Source organism: Sparus aurata, unplaced genomic scaffold (genome assembly GCF_900880675.1).
Source record: "Sparus aurata unplaced genomic scaffold, fSpaAur1.1, whole genome shotgun sequence".
Classification (NCBI taxonomy): domain Eukaryota; kingdom Metazoa; phylum Chordata; class Actinopteri; order Spariformes; family Sparidae; genus Sparus; species Sparus aurata.
Window position 1 is genome coordinate 204,333 of NW_022045249.1, and position 11,249 is coordinate 215,581.

Below are 11,249 nucleotides of genomic sequence, written 5' to 3' on the forward strand. Positions count from 1 at the left end.
CATCCTGTTGGAGAGATCTCTGTTGCTGCAGACTTCAACCAGGCCAACATGAAGAAGGTTCTCCCTGGTTATCACCAACATGAGGACTCTGTGACTCGGGGAGTTTACACACTACACCATCAGTACACTAACATCAAGGGGGCTTTTAAAGCAGTCCGCCGCCCCACCTGCGCTCCTCTGACTGGGCATAAGTGTGTTGCAGGACTGCTTTGAATGTTCTGTCTGCTTTATGTTTAAAGTTACAGCCACTGACCAGCAAACGGTCAATGTGGAGCAGAATGCAGAAGCTGTAACTGGATACAAACACAAATGCATAGAAGATGTCTGTGTCATAAAACCAGAAATCCCGGCTGACCAATGAGGAGCGAGCAACTCAAAAAGTATAAATAATGCTCAGAACTTGATAACATTTATCCCATTGAAATATTGACTGTGAAAGAGATACTGTATGATTACTATATCTAAACTGCAAGTAGTTGTACTACAGACTTAATTATCTTATTATTTCACTTAGCCGATTCCCCAAGAGTTTCTGAAAATGATAATGTATGGGGAAAAATGTTTTGTTACTGTTCTGTTGTTTCTGAACAAAAACTTTTATTATGTTGATAAAGTATTTTCTATTTACAAAATGTTGCCCAAATTCTGTTCTGGGTTTTATCTAATTAATGCTCCAAATGAAAAATCACAAAAACACTTAAAGGTCATGGAAAATTCATTCAGATTTAACACATTTATGATACAGCCACTTTAATTATGAGAAAGTATCGGTGTTGGCGATACTGGCGCTGTATTTACTCGGTATCGGATCGAAACATAATCCTGCAGTATCGCACACCATCAAACAGATTTCCCAACAGAATATTAACTGAAAGTACAAAGAGCACTAACACATCCAGACTGTCACTACGTCACTACCGTGGACGGCTCATCTATAATCGATCATCAATAATCAGAAGAAAAGCGATCTTTTTTTATTTATTTTCTTTACTTTATTGAAAGTTGCCAACACATACAAATGCATATCGACGATACAATTATGCTGGTGTTATCATGCGAACATAGAAATAGAACAAATCGTTTACATTCAAAGGTAAAGAAAAGCGATCTGAGCAGCGCAGCGCGAGCTGACGGTTGGTACGGCAAATCCACTGGGACAAACCTCGCAGCTGCGCGTTAACCGATCCTCCTCTCTTTTCATTCTAACATGTAAACATGTCGTTATTCTAACACAAAGAAAGGAATATCTTCATATAAAACATTTGCCGAATGAACAACAAGGCTCGAATAGTTCAGAAAGTGATGTAGACAGAGTTTCACAGAGTTTATAAAGTGTCTCTTAACTCAACAACTCACTAAATTGAGACATTCTTTAAGGGAGTCTGGGGACTTTCTCCAAGAAGTAGCCTACATGAGTTATTTAATGAGTGTGTTTGATATGAAGAGCACAGCTACCTCTAATTCAACCACTAGATTAATTTATAGGGAACTATCTACACCTACGTGCTCCATATATACTGTATGATATGACATAATATAATATAATATAATCAACCACTAGATTAATGTATAGGGAATTCCATGTACGTGCTCCATATATACTATGTAATGTAATGTAATATGATATAATATAACATAATATAATAAATATAATATAATTCAAAAGTGACTCTGATCTGTTGGAAAAATGTAACCAAGATATTATCAGTTTCTCGCATAGCTTTTGTATTTAATCAACATTCTTGCTCTGTCAGCAGAAAGCTACAAGGTCACCTGAGTGGACAAATACTATGAGGAACAGCGTCTTGCTGTTCCTCATAGTATTTCACTGGGTGAAGCTATACTGTTTATGTGTGAATAACAACTGTCTATGTATGTATTTATGTCGTGCAAAGCCTGAAACAAAGTAGGTGGGAAAGTTACGTTACACCTCATTAACCACAGAAATGTATATGTGCCTGAATCTTGCATAGCAACACTCTACAACTTGTTATCTTGTAAGAACCAATCATATGCGATCACGCCCAAATGTATGACAATAAAGGATGGGCATGGGGAAGAGCTCCTTGGAACGCTGATGGTCAGACGCACAGTGCTGACCTCCGTGCTTCCCCTTTGCATAGAAAGACAAACTCTGAGTCCGTGTCTGTTTGTGATTGTTTCATTCAGTGTTCAACCCAACAGATCCATCAGATTTGATCTTCATGTCCTTGTACATGAAGATGTGTGAGTGTCGTTTTTTTCACGTGTCATTATTCAGAACAGAAAACACTTCAAACGCAGTCACTAGGTGGCGGTACAACGCCTTCTCAACACTGTCAAATTACTGTTTTTACACTCCCACTTAATTTTACAGCATTTAAGCACTAATGCAATTTCCACAACTAAGATCAGTACTTGACCTCACAAATAATATCAAAATAATAAATCCTTTCAAACTTGCAAGATTTTTTTCCTTACTTCTTTTTACCTTGCTCACAGGTTCCATAACATATTGAGCAGTAAACAGTACAGTAAGCATATTAGGCAGACTTAAACAGGGTAAAGTCCAATCTCTCCTCTGAGGTACTCAAACTTTTGTCTTGTCAGTGGCTTGGTCAAGATATCTGCCTTCATATCAACTGTTGGACAATACTGCACAATACTGTATTTGCCCATTCTGCACACATTCACCAATGTAATGGTAGTGAATGTCTTTGTGTTTAGTCTGTTTTTATGTTTAGAATGATTGACAGGATTCTTTGTGATTGCGATGTCTCCTTGATTGTCCTCCATGGTCACTGTAGGTGAATCACTCATTCCAAGATCAGTCAGCAATCTCTTCAGCCAGGTACCTTCTTGAGCTGCTTGGCTGAGTGCGACATACTCAGCTTCTGCTGTTGAAAGTGCAACAGTTGCCTGTTTCTTGCTGAACCAACTCAGGAACAATATATTACCAGTTGTTGAGCGACGGTCGTCCTGATCTCCGGCCCAATCAGCATCTGAGAAACCAATCACAGTTCCTGACTCTGACTGCTCATACTTGAGGGCAACGTTCACTGTACCCATCAAGTATGGAAACATTCTCTTCACAGCCGTCAGATATGCAGCATTTGGATTTGCATTGAACTTTGACACAACACTCACTGCTTGTGCTATGTCTGGTGGTGTGGCCATTGCAGCGTACAGTAAACTACCTACCATGGACTGATAAGTGCTTGGGCTTCACGGGTTTACTGACACCATCATCTTTTCTCAACTTTACATTTGCATCAGCAGGGGTTGCAATGGGGTTCTGACAAATGGTTTCAATGTGATGCTTCTGATGAAGAAAGACACAGTTCTTTGCTTTGTCTTGGACAACAGAGATGCCAGGATATAGGACAGCTCCCCATGTCCTTCATCTTGTAGCGCTTCTTGAAAGGTTGTTTCAACTCATCCACGCTTTCTGTTGATTCTGTGATCAAAATCAGATCATCAACATACACAGCTAGTATTTCTAGCTCCTGTCCAGATCTTACAAACACACATGGGTCTGATGTGCTCTGTTTAAAGCCCATTTCTTTCATAAACTCTGTGAAAGCATCATAATATAATATAATATGATATAATATAATATAAGTCAGATTTGATCTTCATGTCTGTACATGAAGGTGTGTGAGAAACTAAAGCTAGCTGGGAGCATCTCACTCTCCGGCTTCTCCTCCGGTTCACAGCAGCTGCAAATAAAACCTGAGTTGTGACCTGAAGTTTCCCTTTTTAATCCACTGAGCTGCTGGGCAGTTGCAGTCCCTCCTGACCAGCCGGCTGCTGCTCTTCTGGGATCATCCTCCTCCTCTGGAGCCTCTCTTCACTGCTGGAGTCTCTGTGAGGCCACTTGTGTAGATTACAGCTTCAGAACCTCAGTAAACCCTGAATCTGCCTTTATCATAACACCAGGAGCAAAGCTTGCTGCATGAACTGGGTTCATTATATTTTACTGACATAAGTTTTAAGCAAAATATTGAGTTATTGGTCAAAAATGATAAAACATTTTTCATTAAAGATGATAAAATATGACACAAATGTGAACAAAGACCCACATGGAGCTGTTGACAGGACTTATGCAGCAAGAAACCTTTGTACCATCAGAGTACCACAAAGTTAAAATATGAAAGAATGTCCATTTATTCATTGATTAAATCATCTTTTTATTCTAAAAGCTCACAGCAATAATTAGTTTATGCATTATATGTATATATATTTGACTTTTGGTGAGTATTTCCATCGAAGGTTTGGTCTGAAGTTTCTAACTGTTGTCAGACGCCATTAAAGTTCTGGACCTGTAAATGAACCACTTCAGATTAATGAGGGATGTTTTAGTGTTTCTCTTTATTTTGTGACATTTGTGAATTTGTTCCCTTATTACAACTTTTATCATGTATTCTTCAGCTCAGAGAGTAGATAGACTTTTATTTTGTAAAGTAGAAAGCGAGCCTTTCTCAAACAGGAAGTTCCGTGCGTGCTCGTGCCTTTCAAAGCCGCCATCACAGCGGCCGTTAACTCAACAGACTGATCAGCTGTTTTAATCACTCTGATCTGCTCCGACCGATGATGACGTGTGCTGACGAAACGCTCGTGATATCAGGATGAACATATCCATCAGGTCCGGATCCAGGGGCGGATCTAGAAACATATTTATGGGGTGGCGAGAGGGGGGCAGGAATTTTTGAGGGGTGGCAACATATGGTTGACGTATATATACTGAATTTAATCACAGTACACAAGGACACGGGCTGCCATTTACAAACTCATACAGACAACTTTATCTCATGCAATCAATGTCTTGTATTTGAGGTTTCATGTGAAACAGTACATATTAGGAATAAGTGACCATACAATGTGATCTCAATTAATAGGAGATGGAAGTATGGTGACACTACTGTAGATGGGCCATTATCACAGGAAAGGCATTAAGGTAAGACACAGGTGATAAGTGGCAGATGTGTGAGAGGGGAAGCAAACAGATTTGACTGTGTCAGAGTGCCAGTGTTGCAGACAGCATTTGTACAAGAAGAAACAATCCAAATAAAAACTTACCATGAAGATCTATGGACTGAGCTGTACTAAGGTGAGCGTAAATACACTGTAGTAATAAATGGGCACGGCACTCAAACAAGGTGCTGGACATCGCTTTTATTGTTTACTCAGAACACACATTCTCCCTATTTGTCCCTCAGTAGCTTGAACACTGTTTGACAGGTCAGGTCTTTACTGATAAAGTCATGAGAAATACAGTACAATATATACAGTATTCACAGCAGTTAAGGAGACATGAAAGGGACATTTCATGCATGTAAATCTGAGCTGCTGTATCAACAAATTACACAAAAAGGCTCACAGAGTTACAAAAGGGTATGTTACATAAGAACATCTCCATCAACCTGAAAAGAAGTCATATAAAAGTCCATTTTGCCCCCAGTCTGAAAAAGTACAGAAACATTGTGTGAGTAGGTTCATACAGGCTGTATACTGTACATGTAAAAGAAGAGACATTAAAAAACAATAACACAGTTTTTCCCCTATAAATATTTGTAGCAGCGGTGCTCTGAGTCATTAACTTACTAAATCTAGGAGGGTCCGGAAGAACATTTTGAAATATAACCCTTTAAATAGAGACTACTGGTGAGATTTGTGAAAAAAAAATTGACAGATTGAGACTCACAAAAAATGGCACAATGCAGAAACGTATTTGTTGAATCTAATTTATTTTTAAATACCGCTGCTTATATACTGCTGGTTTGGAGTCAGTGGGTCACATGACATTGAAGATATTGAAAAAACTGCAATTATTTTGTATTAAAATATTTCTGCTCAGTAATTTAATGACGGTCCCTAAATCAGTGTCCAGTGATTCAGCTGGAGGCTCTGGGAGGTGAGCTGACCGTCCTCCTGCTGCTAACACTGGGTGAACCTCAGTAAAGTCACAGCTGGGACCACAAACAGAAACCACTGTCTTTCATTTCAGCTTTTTTCCAGTTACGATAACCCTTGAATGAGATGAAAACAGTCCTTGGAGCATCAGGAGGGAAAAATGCCTACAAGCAAAACAGTGCGCTGCATGTTTGGACTGCGAGTCTTCTAACCAGGTGAGATTTGTACCAGTGGCTGCAGAAGATTCTCCTGCTCCTGGAGGGACTCAGGGAAACTCTCTTGCTTTGGCTGCACTGGCACCTCACACCTGGACATGGATACGTCTAGAAGATGGAGGGGAGGAAACATTAAAACTGCATTACATCTCAACTCATTATAGAATATAACTAGTAAAAACACAATCAATGTAGAACCATCATTGATTAGTTATAACCATCAGACTGTGTTAACACACACAAACATTTTAGCCTGGGAGAGTATTTTTAGGTTCATTTATTTAATTTGGGAATTTAAGCTGAGCAATAGAACTAAAATACATTGTACACAGAATATTAAAACTCTGTCCCCATCTCATCACACTTTCACTTCCACAATTATTCATATTCAAGCAAACATGAATATGTATGTTTATTTGAAGAAGTCCCTTTTGCATTTAAGCACTTTTTCCTAAATGCACCTTAATGTTCTGATCAAAATGTCCGTTTTTGTCACGTGTTGTTCTTATTGATATGTAAGTTAGTTTACTACACAGCAACAATGTCCACACCATGTGGAGCAGCTGGACTAGAGATGGTTGGTGATGCTCAGCACTCTGCTTTCCCTTTCAGTGTCTGAGCCCTGCACGTTATCTTGTCTCTCTCTTTCTCCTCCTCATCTCGGTGTTGCTCTCCCTCCTCGTATCTTCATCGCTGTGGTGTTCTCCCTCCTCCTCCTCTCCCTGGTCGCCTTTCTCTCTCTCCTTCCACCTCATCTCCTCCTTCTACCTTGCTCACTTCATATGCTACCTTTCCTCTTCATTTCTGGAAGATTCAAAGTAACTTTACCGTGTTTTACTTGACAGACGTTGAATCAATATTAGCTTTTGTAGCCTAACGTTAGCTTACTTTACACAGAAGTGACGTCAGACCTAGCTAACATTACATGTATAGTTAGCGAAATAACGTTCTTCAACCTGATTTTTATCATCTTAAATCAGCATCGCAGCTATACTAGCACTGTGCTTTGATATTATTTCATTTCTTGATAGATAGTTCAACAGTTTTTACCTCTTTCCTCCCGTGTCTCCTTTCCTCGCGACCCCTGCTCTTCGCTTCGCGCCACTCAGTTTTCCAAACGAAGCGTCTCTTGCTCTGACGTCATCTCGTGCTGCATTCAGAGCAGTCGGACATTGGAGATTCGCGCTCGTAGATGTCAAATTGGCCATAACTTTTCTTTGGATTCGTTGCTGCCAACTGGGGAGGCAAGGCTTTCTTTTAGATGCCACCCCGGTAGATGTGAGCATGCGCGGTGATCTGATCAGCCTGATGATGAATCGTAGTATTGATAAATTGATGAAAGAAACAAAAAGAACATCATGGATTCTCATGGCGGACGCACTGGCGTCTGATTGGCCCGAGGTGACGTACTGCGGGCCAATCAGAGAGCGCGCTGCGGGAGGCTGCCGCTCCTAGCAACAAGAGAGTTCAGACTTGTTATTGATTGATTTACTAAGACAGGTGTGTCACCTTTAACACCTGAGACACATGTTTATATATCTGTAACAGATGTGTTTCATCAGGAGGTTTAAAGATGTTATTATTATAAAATATAATCTATCATAAAGAGGAACATGTGATCAGCTGTTTAACATCATCACATCGATCCAGATGTGACTGTTTAATCAGAAATGTCTTTTATTTTCTTTCTTTTTATGGTTTATTATCTTTATTAATAAAGTGCTGCAGCCTGCTGGGCGACATTTTGTGTGTTATTCTCTATAACATGGTGTTAAAATGTCACCAGACAGACAGAATCTAATCTCAGCTAAATATACTAAAGTATATTCAGCACTTTCAGATTATTTGTATGAATATAAGAGCTGTTTTTAATCTGATTGTTCTTCAAATACATGAATTTAAAAAGTGCTGATTCAGCTCTGAGGCAGCATGTAATCTGTAAAGTAACTAAAACAGTGTTTTCATTAAATGTAGTGGAGTAAAAAGTACATATTTGCAGAAATCCTCCAGTAAAGTACAAATAGCTCAGAAGTGTTCTGAGGTCCAGCAGTGGAAACGTTGTCAGAGGTAATAATCCTGCGGTGCTCATGTCGCCCTCTGGTGGTTGTTTACCAGAACATCAGTGATGAACTCTGATTGTCTGACAGGAATCTTCATCTGATATCTTATAATCTGTTCTTCATGTGTTTCTGTGAAGAAAACATGGTCCTGCAGCTGAAACACACTGATGAAGTGAAGATGACACAGTTCCACATTAAAGACGTTGGACTCTAAAACACTTAAAATATGAAAGAATGTCAGTTTAGTCATTCATTAAATCATCTTTTTTATTTCAAAAGCTTACAACAATAATTAGTATATGCAATACATGTTTATATTTCACTTTTGGTGTGTATTTCCATCATTAAATTTCATATAAAGTGGCATTAAAAGGTGTTAAAGTGTTAAATGTGAGTGTTTCTATCTGCAGACACTCTGTAAAGGTAATGATACATGTTGTTACTCCAGTCTTCAGCAGGTCTTTCTTCATCTCTGTTCGGTCTTTGTAAACCTGGTGCTGTTTCTCAGGCTGGTCAGATCTGTTCTCATACAGGTAGACTATCCTGTATGAGGGTTTATAGCAGTCCCACTTCACTGTAGCGTCCTCAGGCAGGTCAGGTGTAGTTCTGAAGGGCAGCAGGACAGACTCCTCCCCCTCCTCCACCTCCACCTGACAGTCTGAGAGGAAACAAAGCACAACATCAGCTGTACAGACAGCAGCAGCAGTTTGAATAACTTTATTGACTGATTACAAAGTAGTAGAGAAAGCTGAAGGACAGAACCAGATGAGAGCAGCAGGTAACAGGGGACAGAAACACAGGAAGTAAAACCAGGTTTTCAAGGTGTTGGACATGATCAGAGTCCTGATGGTGTTGTGATGTTTTGTCCCTGTGGTCTTCACAGTAATGTCTCATCTCAGTGTTCAACTGCTGTTTGTTGCTTCTCTTTGTCACTTTCACATTTCTGGACGTCAAATTTAACATTTTCTTTGATCAACTTCTTCAACAGGAAGTGAAGATTTGTTGAATCAGCTGAGAACTGATCATCAATCAATAACTGATACAAACTATTAAAGCTGCATTTCTTTGTTCTAAGTGATGAAAAGATTTGTTGTTTCTTTCAGCTCGTTCCTTCAACTTTCTTCTTGATCAAATAAAAACATCACATTCAGATCAATACTGTCAACTCTGATTGGAAATCAATCAGCTGATTGATGTCAGTCAATCAAAAAACAACACAGTCAATAAATGAAGATTGACAGAATCTAAATCATGTCAGTCAGGTCCAAAGAACAGCTGGTCATCAACAACACAACAGAACACATGTTTATAACACCACACACTGGAACACTTTACACATCTTTCATCATTCTGTAATCATTAAAATCTAGTTTTAAACCAGTTTCAACATTTTTACAAACAGTAAAACAGCATCATCATCCACAGCTGTCTCTGTTCTGTTTCTTCTGCTCAGATACACCAACATCTTTGTCCTCCACACAATGAAATTAAGAAGCTGCCATTTGTCTTTATTTCTCTGAGAGGACCTGTAGCCCAGAATGAACTTCTGCTTCAAACAAACTCCCCAAATAGTCTGAAAACATGTTCCAACATCACAAACAGAGGCAGCAGTGGACAACACTCCATGAAACAATGAGAAACAGTCTCAGGATGAGACAACATGGACAGACAGGACTCACATCAGAGTTAATGACAGAGACAAACACAACACATGACAGCTGATGTCATAAAGTGGACCATACTAAATTGTTGGTGATGAGAACTCGACCTCTGTAGGACATTTTTGTTTTAATCCACTTCCACCTCGCTAGACGACCTTTAACATTCTCCCAGTTATGAAGAACAAATGAAGGATCACCTAAAAACACTCGTCAGTATTTCAGCCCCCGTCTTCCAGATCAACCCTCCAGACACACTGAGCTTCTTCTCCACTCCACCAACACTGACAGCTTCACTTTGTGACCAACAAAGTTTAACAGTCAACAGGTAGACGTCTCTTCCTGGAGCTTTCCCACTCTGATGCTCTGCAGAGCAGCATAGAGCTCATCAGAGGAGAGAGCTGCTTCCAGCTCTACATGGCTCTGCTGCTCAGCCTGAGGAAGACCAGTGTAGAAGCTGAGAGACGCTGCCTGCTGCTCTCTGTGCTCACATTCAAACAGCTCACTGGAAAAGTTGACAGCATGTTTGTGGATTGCAGTGTGATCAGTCAGCAGCTGCCCAGTGTCAGACCTTAAACTGTGAATGAACCTCTTCTGTCCATTCTTACGCTCCAGACCAAAGAACAAGTGTGATGGAACATCCATCTGGGCTACAGTCTGGAAGCTGGACCGGACCAGAACCCCCTGAGCTGAGACACCCAGCAGGAAGCTAAAAGAGACTTTTTAACTTCAGAGTCTCAGTCTGGTTCTGGTCTCTGCTGGTCTCAGCTAGGCAGGGTGCTGCCACGGATTTAGGGCCCCATGAACAGAAATCTAATTGGGCCCTTGTTCAGGCCGGAGAAAACATGTGATGCTGTTTTATATAAAAGTGCATTTTAATGCTATATTTGACTGTCATTCCCATATTAGTGAAAAGAACAACATGACAGTTACTTGGTTACTGCTCACTGTCTCCTTGTTGTCCTGCAGCTCTGATTTATCTCCACAGCTGCAGACTCACAGCTGCTGGCTTTGGATTTGGGCTGAATAAATACAGATATGAGGCTGTATGGTTGTTGTGATTTCATCTTCTGATTTCCAGAAAATAGAAACATTTCTCTGATTGTATTGAGTCACACAGTCTGCATGCAGCAGAAATGTTCTCCTCTGTTCTACTGCAGAGCAGGAAGGTGAGAGTCCCAAACTACTGACCAAACACTCTGTTGTAGTCAACTATATTATATATACACATACATATGCTCTTTTTATTTCACAACTGTTTAATACATGAAAATCATTCTGACATAAAGATGGATTATAGGCTATTTTTATATTATAGGGAGCTGACAGACAGACAGACAGACAGCTGCTGCTGCTGATGATGATGATGATGATGATGATGATGATGATGATGATGATGAAGATGACGTATCTGTTAGACTAAA

General features: G+C 40.0%; 1 long non-coding RNA gene across 1 annotated transcript; it reads right to left on the reverse strand.

The window, feature by feature from the left end:
- Positions 1-5,968: 5,968 nt before the first annotated feature.
- Positions 5,969-7,692, reverse strand: LOC115578239 (uncharacterized). The gene is made up of 2 exons (XR_003983409.1): positions 7,158-7,692; positions 5,969-6,215 (listed from the first exon to the last, which is right to left on the reverse strand). It is a non-coding gene; the product is annotated as an uncharacterized LOC115578239 (long non-coding RNA).
- Positions 7,693-11,249: the final 3,557 nt, after the last annotated feature.